Below are 12,801 nucleotides of genomic sequence, written 5' to 3' on the forward strand. Positions count from 1 at the left end.
TGCTTGCAACAACATGGATGAAACTGGAGGACATTATGCTAACTTAAATAAGTCAGTCACAGGACAAATACAGCAAGATTCCACTTAAATGAGGTATCTATAATTGTCAAACTCATAGAAGCAGAAAGTACAATAGGGTTGCCAGGGGCAGGAGGGTAGAGGAAATGGGAAGTTGTTGTTCAATGGGTATGAGAAAATTTCAGTTTTTCTAGAGGAATATGTTCTAGAAATCTGCTGAGCAACATAGTGCCTACAGTTAACAATATAGTATATGTATTTTAAAATTTGTTTAGGGGGCAAATTTCCTATTAAGCGTTTTTATCACAAAACAAAGGGACACAAGGAAACTTTGGGAAGTTTTAGATGTATCTATTACCTGGATTGTAGTGATAGTATCACAGGTATTTGCATATGATCAAACTCATCAAATTGTACATATTAAATATGTGTAGTGGCTCACACCTGAAATCCCAGGACTTTGGGAGGCTGAGGCGGGTGGATCACTTGACGTCAGGAGTTCGAGATCAGCCTGGCCAACATGGTGAAACCCCGTCTCTACTAAAAGTACGAAAATTAGCCGGGTGTGGTGGTGGGTGCATGTAACCCCAGTTACTCAGGAGGCTGAGGCAGGAGAATCGCTTGAAACCAGAAGGCGGAGGTGGCAGTGAGCCAAGATTGCGCCACTGCACTCCAGCCTGGGCGAAAGAGCGAAACTCTGTCTCAAAAAAAAAAAAAAAAAAAAAAAGTGCAGCTCTTTGTATATCAATTATATTTCAATAAAACTGTTTTTAAAGGCAGACTAAGTAAGTTCCTTTTTTTTTTTTTTTTTGAGACAGAGACTTGCTTTGTCACCAGGCTGGGGTGCAGTGGCGCAATCTCAGCTCACTGCAACCTCCACCTCCTGGGTTCAAGCGATTCTCCTGCCTCAGCCTCCCAAATAGCTGGGATTACAGGCATGCACCACCACATTCAGCTAATTTTTGTATTTTTAGTAGAGATGAGGTTTCAGCATGTTGGCCAGGCTGGTCTCAAACTCCTGACCTCAAGTGATCCACCTACCTTGGCCTCCCAGAGTGCTGGGACTACAGACGTGAGCCCACCGCACCGGCCCTGAATAAGTGAGTAAGTTCTTAATTCTTTTCTTTTAGTTACTAATTTTAAAAATAGTGAGTTTTATAATATTCTCCAATGTGGGCTTTTATTGTATAAAATAAATAGGATAAACTCATATATTTAAACATATTGGGGTATGTTTCAGTTCATTGTGATTATTTAAGCGTAATTTTTTCTACTAATCAAAATGTCGTTAATCCACTGACAAATAGCTTTGAAAAGCATTACGGTGTTTTGAATGGTTTTTATTTTCAATGTCATATGTGGCTGTCTAATTATTAAAGTGATTATACAGCGTAAGGCAGCGCTGAGAAAGGGCAAGATCTTTACAAGAGCATCACTGTCTTCAGCGGCATCACAGAGCACCTCCTCTGTCCTGGCCTCCTGTGAAAGCTTGCTGGGGACAAGAGTTTCTGGGGCCCTGGACTTAGCTGGTGCTGTTCTGTAATGCAACAGCGGCACACATAAGGCTACCAGAACTTAAGCAGCATTGCTGAGTGGTTATTTGCTAGAGTCCTGAACCTGATTACTTGGGTTCAAATCCTGGATCCACCAGTCAAACTTAGTGAAGTTACCTTACATCTTTCTGTCTCATTTTTTCTCACCTGTAAAACTTTACCTCTTTCTGCCTTATTTTTCCCTGCCTGTAAAACAGTACCTCAAAGGGATGTTATGATGATCAATGAGCTAATAGAGGCAAAGCACCATTTACCTGGCATATGGTGAGCACTCAATGAATGTAAGCAGTTATTACTGCTCTCATCATCCAAGCTGATCCTGGATTTCCCTTACGACTCCCAGCCCTACCCATGAATGGAGGTTTGAGACCTCAGATGCATGCAGAAGCCCCCAACCTCCAGTCTCTACTAAGAAGAAAAACACCTTAGGTACATGAGTAAGAGGCAGTTGAACTATGACATGCACTAACCTCCTTCATCGGATACTACAGGGAAAAAAAGAATAGTGGCTCTCACTATACATTCCTCACTAGTTTCATTATTAATTCATTTTTCCTAACAAGCTCTTTTGTGCCAAGTGAGAATACCTACTTTGGTGAAGACTTCAAAGTTTGGAGAGCATTTTCACTCACATTATTGCATTTGAGCCACTTAAAAGTCCTGGGTGCAGACATATTTTGTTATTCCCATTTGACAAACAAGGGAGCTGATAGTGACTTGCCCAGGGTCACAGAGTCAATTAATGACAGCAGGGACAAATACCCAGGTCTTCTGATGCTTTAAACAGCAACTTTCTGCTTTCACAATTGTGACATCCTTTTCTCATCCATTAATTTATTCATTCAACAACTATTTTTTGAGTACCTATGCTTTGTCAGGCACTGTTCTGGGACTAGCAAGATGATACAGCAGTGGATTCAACAGTGGGGGAAATAAAACCAGACAGAGAAAAATTCCTGCCTTAGCTAGGCAATGTGACACATGTCTGCAGCTCCAGCTACTCAGGAGCCTGAGGCTGGAGGATCACTCGAGCCTAGGAGTTCAAGTACAGTGTGAGCAACATAGCAAGACCCCCGTCTCTACAATAAAATAAATTCTGCCTTCATGGTGTTTACATTCTAATGGGAGAAGATTGAAAATGAACAAGCAAATAAGAACACATAGCATGTCAGATATCAATCATTGCTATGAAACAACATAAAGCAAGGAAGAGTAATAGGAAGTACACTATGGTAATAGGAAAATGTTACGACTTCAATTGACTGGTCAGGGAAGACCTTCCTGAGAAAGTGACATTTGAGTCAAGTGACGGAGATGAGGGAGGGACTTGCAAATATTTGCTAGAGGAGCTACCAGACAAAGATAAGTGGCAAGGGCAAACGCCCTAAGAGATAGACAAGCCTGGTATGTTTAAGGAACAGCATGAAGGTAACTACAGCTTCAATGGAGACAGCAAGAAAGAAAATAATGTCAAGACCATTTTGCTTAGGTCTGTGTAATTGTAAGGCCACTAACTTTTATTCTGAGTTAGATGGAATGCCATTGAAGAATAACTATAAAATCCTTATCAGGAAGTAAAATAAATAATAATACATGATAACCATAAGATACCCCAGCAATTCTAATCCTAAGTACTATACCCACCAAGAAAGCACATAGCTATGCACAAAAAGACATATACAAGGATGCTTATAATAGCATTATGCAAAATGGCCCAAAACCGGATACAAACCAAACACCAGACAACAGAAGAACAGATCAATTGTGTAATTTGCATACACTGGAATCTATTCAGCAATAATAATGAACTACTGAAACTCACAAATACATGAAATAATATCAAAAACATAATGTTGAGGGAAAGAAGCCAGTCACTAAAGAGTACATATTACTATGGTTCAATTTATACAAAGTTTAAAAATTAATCTGTCATGTTAGAAGTCAGCAAGTCATTACCTTTGGGAGGTAATAACTGGCAGTGGGCACAAAGGAAGATTCTAGGGTGGTGGTAGTGTTCTATATATTGATCTGCATGGTGGTTACGAGGGTGTATGTATTCTGTGAGAATCCATCAAGCTGTCTACTTAAGATTTGTATACTTTTTCTTATTATGTCACATTTCAGTGACGTTTATTAAAGAAATAATAATAACATGGGAACATGAAAGATCTACCCATGCACAAATAATTACTGAGCACTTACTGTCACAAGGCACTGTTAGCCATTATCTAGTTAATTACTTAATTACTTTTTACTATCATACCAAATTTGGCAGACCTTTGGGAAAAGGATCTTAGTTTTGATAAGGTGGCAGTAAGTTCATCATTCTGACGACAGAGACTTAATGCTAAGCCAGTCCTCCCATCTGTGGTTTAATAAACAGAGAATGACGATGGAGGCTCTTAAAGATAAACACCCCTTCTTAGGTGCTAGAATTTTGCAAAACTACTCAAGCTCTTAACAAATACTTTCCTTTAGCCTACCTGAATGGGATGTCTTTATCAGAAAATATAATCAATAAAAACAGGTGATAAATGATAAGGAAATGTATGATCTTAATACAAAATATTTTAAATTCTAGTTAATCGAGAGTATGCTAGGTTACAAAAAGATACCACATTTCATTTCCTCAATTGACTTAAATCTTTTTGCCTATTAATAGGCTAGCTATATCCATCTGGCAATTAAGGTTCGTCTTCTAGGAAACAACCTGACATGGTGGGTATCTTTTAAACTAAGAGATATGCAGAGCAGTTCATTAAAACAATACCCTCAATTAAAGTCAGACTGCATTAAGGCCAAATTACCTTAAATATAGCATGTTTTAGTGTTATTTCTACATCTTTTTATGTGAATATTTGTTGAGGCCCATAAGGTGTGTATTACAGTGTCAAGAGGATTTGCTCCCTAAACCAAAATTAAGGTCATAATACAACCAAAACTCAGATGGATGGCAAGGGATGGGGAGGGGGGAAGAGAAATGACTCTGGAAAATACTCAGGAAAATAAGAAACCTAGAGCTTACTGCAAACCATAAACCACAGCTTTCTAATTCTGAGATTATAGTGGTGAACATCTGTTTACCAGTTAAATACACTGCCATTTACATGAGGGAGTACATTTAATGGACAAAGCATTAAGATCACTGAAGGGTGACATGTTTTATTTGCAGTAATGTGTGACTGCATAGCCTTCCTAGCCAGCTCTCATGTCCAACACAACTGAGTAGCCCTGTGAGCTCCTTCCCATTACATCAAATTATTGCTGTTGAAATCCTGTGCCTAGCAAATAACACCAATCTGCTCTGGATAGTCCATGTTGTGAGTTCCAGGACTGCAGAGCATGCAAAATGTTCTCCTTGTAGATATTTAATGCTGAGGAGCCACAGAATCTAAAACCATGAAAACTAATAGTCTAATGACTTTGAATTTTTGTAGTCATTTCAATAATTATTTAAAAGATAGAACTAGAGATAACTTTCCTAAACACCTTGACTAATAAATTATCAGTGTTTAAACAACAATTACTTTATGAAATGGAAATTAGCTGTTATAATCAAGCCGTATGGCTAATATAATTGATTGGTTCATATTTTTAAGAAGATGGAAAGTGCAATCCAAAGAATAACTGAATATACTTCACAAAATTAACTAGAGGTGATAAGTTCTATTTTGTTGGACAGGTTGGAGTCTTTTACATTAAAAAGAGAGAAAAAAATCTTTTGATTCCATGATTCTGAATGGAAACTCTGATTAAAAATTGTATTGCTTTAAACTTAAAAACCTCTAACAAAATGGAAAACAAAATGGAAATTAGCACATGTATATGCAAACAGATGTACGCATATGTGGGGCAAAGAGACATTACATTGAGAAGCTATACCACTATTATATAATTGATAGCATGAGAAAAAATGATCTGGGTTCTCTCTCCATTTTAAAAACACACTTCAACATATTTGGAGTAACTGCAATTACATCATGTTTTGACCATGTTTTATTCACAGCCCTCCTTCTAATACATGACGGTTTTCTGGGTTGATACTGAAAAAACTAAAATCTGTTTACACGAAAGCATTCCCAGGCTTGATGGAGACATGTCTTGAGTTTTAAAGAGGGAAACTGGGCAGGTTGTCCCTTCTCATAACCAAGCATCCTGAACTCCCTGAAACTCATTTTAAGCTGCATGTCCAAGCTGAACTTTTTCTTCTGTATATCTCAAAAAATCCCTAATCAATCTGCAATAGAAATGTCCATCCGTTGGAGTTTCTCCTCTTTGCTTAGGTTTTATTTTAGTGTGGTTGTTATTGTTTTTGGTGAATTATTAGCTCTGTCCTCCTGTGTTGCCAGTGCCAAATGCTTCAAAATATATTATTTCCTTTAGCTTTCATAAAGATTCTTTCAAGACGGCATTGTTATCATCAACCTCATTTTATAGATGAAGAAATTAAGAATCAGAAAGTTAGAGGATTTACCCATGTAGACTTTCAGAGACCAGAAGACAGGTCATGTGTCTCTCACTTCTAAGCCCTCATTATTTTCACTGGGCCATATGCAAAATGTTCATTACTCTTTTTCTGCCATTTGAAATAGGTTTCTGGAGCCAGTCACGGTGGCTCACGCCTGTAATCCCAGCACTTTGGAAGGCCTAGGCAGGCGGATCACCTGAGGTTGGGAGTTCGAGACCACCCTAGCCAACATGGAGAAACCTCATCTCTACTAAAAATACAAATTAGCTGGGTGTGATGGCCTGTAATCCCAGCTGCTCAGGGAGGCTGAGGCAGGACAATTGCTTGAACCCAGGAGGCGGAGGTTGCAGTGAGCCGGAGATTGCACCAGTGCACTCCAGCCTGGGCAATAAGAGCGAAACTCCAGCTCAAAAAAAAAAAAAGAAATAGGTTTCTGGAAAGTGAAGGTGACTAATGATAGCTTAATTAAAAACAAAGCAAAACAAAACAAAACAAAAAGATAAAGCCTTTCACAGCAAACAGGGGCCTTGGGTTATGGAAGCAAAAATGAATTCTCAAATCATTTCGGCTTCCTGGCTTTTTAAAGTCCTCTGGCTTGTGACCACCCACTTCCCTGTAGCGCTTAGTAACCAGATCCTAGTCCACTGCACTGCCCATCTCATACTGCCTGTGCGTGAGTATAGGAGAGAGAGGAGTTTTGGTTTGTCCTGATGTGTACATAAAGGTAAATGACATTTATGGAATACCTTCTAAGAGCAAGGCACTGCTTTCTCTGCCACATGAGAAAATTCATTAATTCTTTACAATCCATATATAGGTAGGACTCTTGTTTATCCCCATTATCCAGAGAAGGACAGCGAGATACAAAAAGGTTAAGTAACTTGCTCGACGTCTCACAGCAAATAAATAACTCAGGTGGAGGTCTCACAGCAAATACATAACTTACACTTGGGCCGAGGTACCCGTGGGGCCACCCTCACCTGGCAGACTCCACCCCCATTCCCAGGCCCACGCTGCTTCACTAGAGCGCTCCTTAGTGTTGGCTTGGTCTTGATACAAGATCTCAAGGCAGCCACTAATGGTGGGGCGAGAGGCTGAGCGGGGGAAGAGAGGTTGGGGTGCGTCTTCCCGGGGCAGGCTCTCAGAGCTTCCATAGTTCAAGTCCTCATTTACTAATGAATTTCAGAAAATCAGTTAGAAAACCTGGGCGTCGCCACCATCTCCACTCCTGCCAAGCAAGCCTCCGCCACGCGGTCGGGGACCCGGGTGGGCGCATCTGCCCTCCCCAAACAATGGTGGTCTCTGGGGCTGTGTGGAGCCCACGCCGGCCCAGGAGAAACCAGCCTCCCGTAAACACCGGCGGCGAGTGGTAGAAAAGTCCCTCCAGGGTCCCAGCCCTTTGAAAAGGTGTGTCCCTCCCCTTCCTCGCTCTCCCCAGAGCAACGTCTGGGAAGCCGACACTTTAAAGGCGCACTCCTTTTCAGGAAATCTCCGGGTGCTTCCTGGCGGCCGCCGGGGGAAGCTTTGTTAGCCGCCTGCCCCTGTTCCCCGAAACGAGGTCTGCTGGGCGGACCGGCAGTGTGTCCACCGCGAGGACAACACTGCAGGCGCTGCTGGCCTCGTTCGCGGTGGGGCCCGCCCCGACCCCGCTCTCCACTCCGGCCACGCCTAGGTGGTTGCCGAGGCCCTGTCCCTCCTCCACTTCTCAGACCCTCGCCGAGCAACTGACGCGACCCGGAGGCTGCGGAAGACGGAAAGTCCGGGGCCAGGTCCCACGTCTGTGGGTTCAGGGTTGCTCCCAATACGCCTTCAGCTAGCGAACCCCACCTTGACATCCTTTTTTTTTCAGCTAGGAGCGCTTCTGCCACTTTCTTCAGCTTTTTTCTTCAAAGAAAAAGAAAATCAGAACCCAAGGTGGCTGTGAGCCTCGGAGTGACCACGGGACCAAAAGCCAACACTTATTTTCCTCTACTTTCTCTTTGAAAAATTATCTTGCCCTACAGTGCCACTAACGCCCAGGACAGGGTTGTGCAGGGGCCCGAAGCCCTCGGTGATTTTCGCCGGTGCCTAAGTGTGGAAGCCTGTGTGTGGAAGAGGCCAGCCAGGGCGACCCTTCATGGCGTTGGGCGCACCTGGCACTTGAATTGGGCCCACGGTTTTGTCCCCTTTCCGGGCCTGCGAGGGAGTGGCAGGGTAGGCTTGGCTGGCTGCGGATTGTGGCGGTGTCCAGACCAGGCTCTCCTCTCCGCGTAACTGTGCTTGCGCGGTCGCTGCTCCTGCGGTGCTGTGCTCGCCTCGCGGCTGGGTGGAGCTCCAGCGGGGTTACCCGCGCGCACTAGTGGGAGAATGGAGGGTCGTCTGGGGAATCTCCACAGGGCGCCTAGCCATTTTTAGGGGCCTCTGTTCCTTCCCCACCCGCCAGCTGCCCCTGTTCTCCAGTCCCCAGAAACCGCGCGGACCCCTGCGCTCTGGGGAAGGCTTAGAGAGCGGAGAATAGAGGTCGGGGTGCGACCAGTTACACCGAAGAGGCGGCTAGAACTCTGAAGTGACAACCGCCACTTTTCAGTACTCAACGCACAGAGTTCATCTGTGTTCAATCTCTATGCTGAGCGCCCAAGACCCTGGCAAGTAAGACTTGGGTAAGGCCAGCAAGTAGCAAGTCTGTTGGAGGCTTTCAAGAGCCTCCTAAGGAGGACAGATATAGACGGTCTTTTTTCCATGAGGGGAAACTGAGGTTTCAACAGAAGCATCTACATGTTTCAGCCTGCACTCTCTGGGCATGGCCAGTGGCTCCAGGTCCCGAAATCAGCCACTCCGCCTCATCTGCACCCTCCTCATTCCCTAAAAATCCGAACGAACTGCTCGCTCCCAAGGTCAGGATCTTACGGGTCCACTTTTTCGGATCTCCCAGGATGCTTCCTGGTGGAGTGGGCAGCGAGGTTTCCAGCCAGGCTTGCCCCGCCTCCAGAACCTCGGGCCACAGTGCTTTAACGACGTCGTCGTTCCGCTTCATGCGAGGGCCGCTTGGTGAACTGTTGGCGATGCCGTTCGCAGCCCGAAGTCCCTGTAGCAGGTCGGTATCACACGTCTGCTACTTGCCTTGCGCCGTCGCCAAGCGTAGTCCCAGTCCTTCCCGTGAATTTCAAAAGTGGCATTGGAGGCTCAGACAGGAAACAGGCGTGAGGGGCTTACACACTTGAGCTTGCCCAAGCCCTACCTCCCACCCAGCGAGCTTCCTCCCGCTTGCCATGGGCCAGGGATCAAAGGAACAATAACTACAATGGCCACCATTTATTGAACATGCCAAGCAAACTTTAAAAGGTTTTATTGTTTCGTGTGAGCCTTACAACAACCCAGCGAAACAGCTTCTATTATGCCCATTTAAAAGATGAGAAAACATGCAGCGAGATTAATAGATCGATTACTTGAGCCCCAGTCAGGAAGAGCCCAACATCCTGCTGCTTTCATTTTGGAGGGTGAGAAGTGGAGTGTGTGGAAGAGAGGCAAAATGGAGCCTACAGGGCTCAATGGGGCCCGTGACCCTTCTCATTCCCAAAGTCACCCACCAAGCAAACTCTGTTTGAGGTCCCCCCAGCAGGGGCCCTGGGAGGAAGGTGGTGGAAGACAGGACTGACTGAGGACCTTGAGCCGAGGGAGAGACTCATCTCATCTGGATTCCAAATGTTTTAGCTGTGTGACCTTGGGCAACTTGCTTAACCACTCTCACTTCTGTTTTCTCAGTTATAAAATTAGAATAATAATGTACAAGGCAGACAGGAAACTCTTAAGAGCTTTCTGAGGATTAAATAAAGGGAATTTATTTTTCTTATCTTTCCCTATTGGTTTCCCCATGCCTAGCACAGTGCCCTGGACACAGTGAATGCAGGATAAGGTATTTTCCTTCCTTTCAGCTTCTTCCAAAGCAGCACCAGCTGCATAGCACCTCCCACCCTGCCCTAAACCGCCTGACTCTGTGCGGCACAGGTCGGAGCAGAATATTTGCCTCTTCTGCCTCTTCTCCCTTGGCCTCAGGCCCGGACCAAGTGAAGCTCTTGGGAACAGGCATTTAGTGGACTGGTCTCAGCCTCTGGGACTCAGAGGGCAGCGGGCAAGGGTGGATAGGTGTAGAAGAGGGAGGGAGCAAGACCAGGTCCTCAGACTCCTTATTCCTTCCTAGTGTTGGGAACAACTAATACATACAACTACTCTACTGTCAGGCCCTAGCGTGAGCTTTAAACACACTATTAATTCAATCTTCCTGAGAAGGAGGACTTACTATTCTTATTTTAGGGATGAAGAAACTGAGGTAGAAAGCAACCTGATTGTGGTCACACCACACGTGAGTGGCTAAGCAGAGATTTCAACCACAAAGCTATACAACCTCTCGCATTTGGAGAGTATGAGTGGCAAAGGCACCCTTAGCAAGAAGAGAAGGCCAGTTAGAACCTTAATCTGCAAGATTTCTCCCAGGCTCCTAAGGTCTGGAGACCTGTGGGTAACCAAACATTGCTTGTCCAACTCTGCCTCAGCAGCTCCATCCTGGCCTTATCCTTGAGCCTGGACATGTTGAGGTAGTCACCTCACACACCCCTGAAGTCTTGGACCTTGTTGTCCCTGAGTGTAAGCCTGTCCCCAACCTTATTCCACCTCTGGCTCAGTTCCCTGTCCCCTGCCCAACCTCTGTGCTGCGTCCATCATCAGTCTGTCACTAGCACTATTCTGTGACCGTCCTCGTGGCCTCTCTGGGTCTGAGTCCCTTCACTCTGTGCACATGGTTTTGGGTTTGTTTGTTTTGTTTTGTTTTTCTGTGCTTGGATATCCAGTTGAATTCCCAGGAAACCTCTGCCCCACCCCCACCTCCACCTCATTTTTCTCCTCTGGAGACCCTGCGGGGCACGGGGACTAGAGCGATCTCCAGGCCATTGCTCTCCCATTTATTTTGGGGTTTATTTCTTGATGGATCCAGAGGCTGTGAAGAGTTCTGGATTCTGGATGATTGATGTGAGCAGAACTTGACCCAGGGGAGAAACCAGTACCCTACAACCCCAGTTTCTTGGACACCCCCTTTCCTAACACTGCATTCCCACAGGAAACCCCAAGCAACCAGACCCTGAGTGTGGGTCACTGCCTCACACAATGAGCCACCCCTCCATTCTTTCCCTTTGACTAAGGGTGGCAGTTGAGGCAGATGTTTTCTGGCAGGGGCTTTCCTCCCCACACCACCCCACCCCACCCCACCCCCAGGAATCAAACCTCTATAGCCTTGATGGCCAAACCCAAGCCCACCCTCCCAGCAGCAGCCCTGGGCTCTTCAGGAGCCTTTGGCTTCTCCTCCATCCAGGTAATTTATTTGTCCAGTCAACAAGCATTTATTGAGTCTCTACTCTGCTCCAGGCACCGGACATCCCCAGCTAAAACCCACCCCTTGCTCTTGCAGGTGATAGGTGAATGCAGGAGTCTCTGAAGGGGAGCAGGAAGATATCCAGGAAGACTGCCCGGGAAGAAATCCAGGAAGACTGCTGAGGAGCTGACCCCAAGGGTGAACAGGCCTTGGGGCCTAAGAAGCTGATGAGGACGTTCATGAATGGCCCTTTGGACCCTCAATTCCACGTGGCCTCTCAAGACAGGCTAGTAGAGAGAGGCAGTGGTGGGGTTCGAAAACTGCCTGAGCTATTCCCAAGAGCAGTGTGAAGTCACTTCACACAGCCCTTGTAGTCTCCTGCAATTTGGCTAGCAAAGCTATGTCGGTAGACGCATTCAGAGGTGGTCCACTCCGGAGACGGACAGATGTTGCCAGCCCCTCACCACTCCTAAGCCCACGCATCTGAGTGGGGAGAATCAGCTTTTCCAAAGCACCAACCTGCCCCCACCCCACTAGATGACTTGGGTAGTCAGAGGAGGCGAGAAGCCTTGGCGGAATGTGTGAGGTTTGGGAGCGATCATGCTGGAGAAGACCGGGCGCAAACAGTCGCTGCGGAGATTGCAGCCTTTAAGCTTTTTTTCTTATTCGCATCTTCTGGTTTCTGTCTTCCGTCGAGCCCTTTTGGCAACCGCAGGGAACACGCATCCTCAGGTTGGCACGGGAGGCGGCGAGCAGCTCCCGGCGCCACTGGCTGCTGGATCCCCCTCCCCTCCGAGTTTGGGCGGAGGAGGAAGGGAACAGGGTCGCGCGTCTCCCTGCGACAGCTCTGAAGGCTCTAGTCCCTGCGGAGCGTGGACACCAGCCATCTTCTCCCGCCCACGGCGTTACACCCGTCTCGGCTGCTCCGAAGAGACCCCTCGCTGCCATCGCAGAAAGGCTGGGCCAACCCTAAAGGCCCTCTCGCCTGGCCGTCCCTCCTCGGGTGCGACATTACGGGAGGAGGGTGTCGGAGTGTGCATCTCCAGGCTGCGGAGCTCCCGGGCATGAAAGCCAGGGCCGAACCCGATAAAGCAGAAGTGCACGAGTTCGAAGTGGCCACCCGGCCAGCACTCCATAGAGCTGACCCGCCTAAAGAGGGGAAAGACCTGCCTGGAAGAGACCCTAAAATGAGGTCGGGGTTGGGGGATAAGCCACCTCACCCCTGACCGCCTCTTCCGCCTGGACTGTAGTCACCCGAACAGCCTTCTGCCTGCCCAAGAGGAGCAGAATTGCTCAGGAACCCGGACTAGGGTCCTTCCTACCTACACAAATGTAGATCTACCTCCATGGGTGCCCCATTATGGAACTGCAGTGTCACCCACACACCCCTCTTTGAAGGGAAGCCTTCTGGGGCAGCTTAG

Source organism: Pongo pygmaeus, chromosome 11, assembly GCF_028885625.2.
Source record: "Pongo pygmaeus isolate AG05252 chromosome 11, NHGRI_mPonPyg2-v2.0_pri, whole genome shotgun sequence".
In the NCBI taxonomy this organism is placed as follows: domain Eukaryota; kingdom Metazoa; phylum Chordata; class Mammalia; order Primates; family Hominidae; genus Pongo; species Pongo pygmaeus.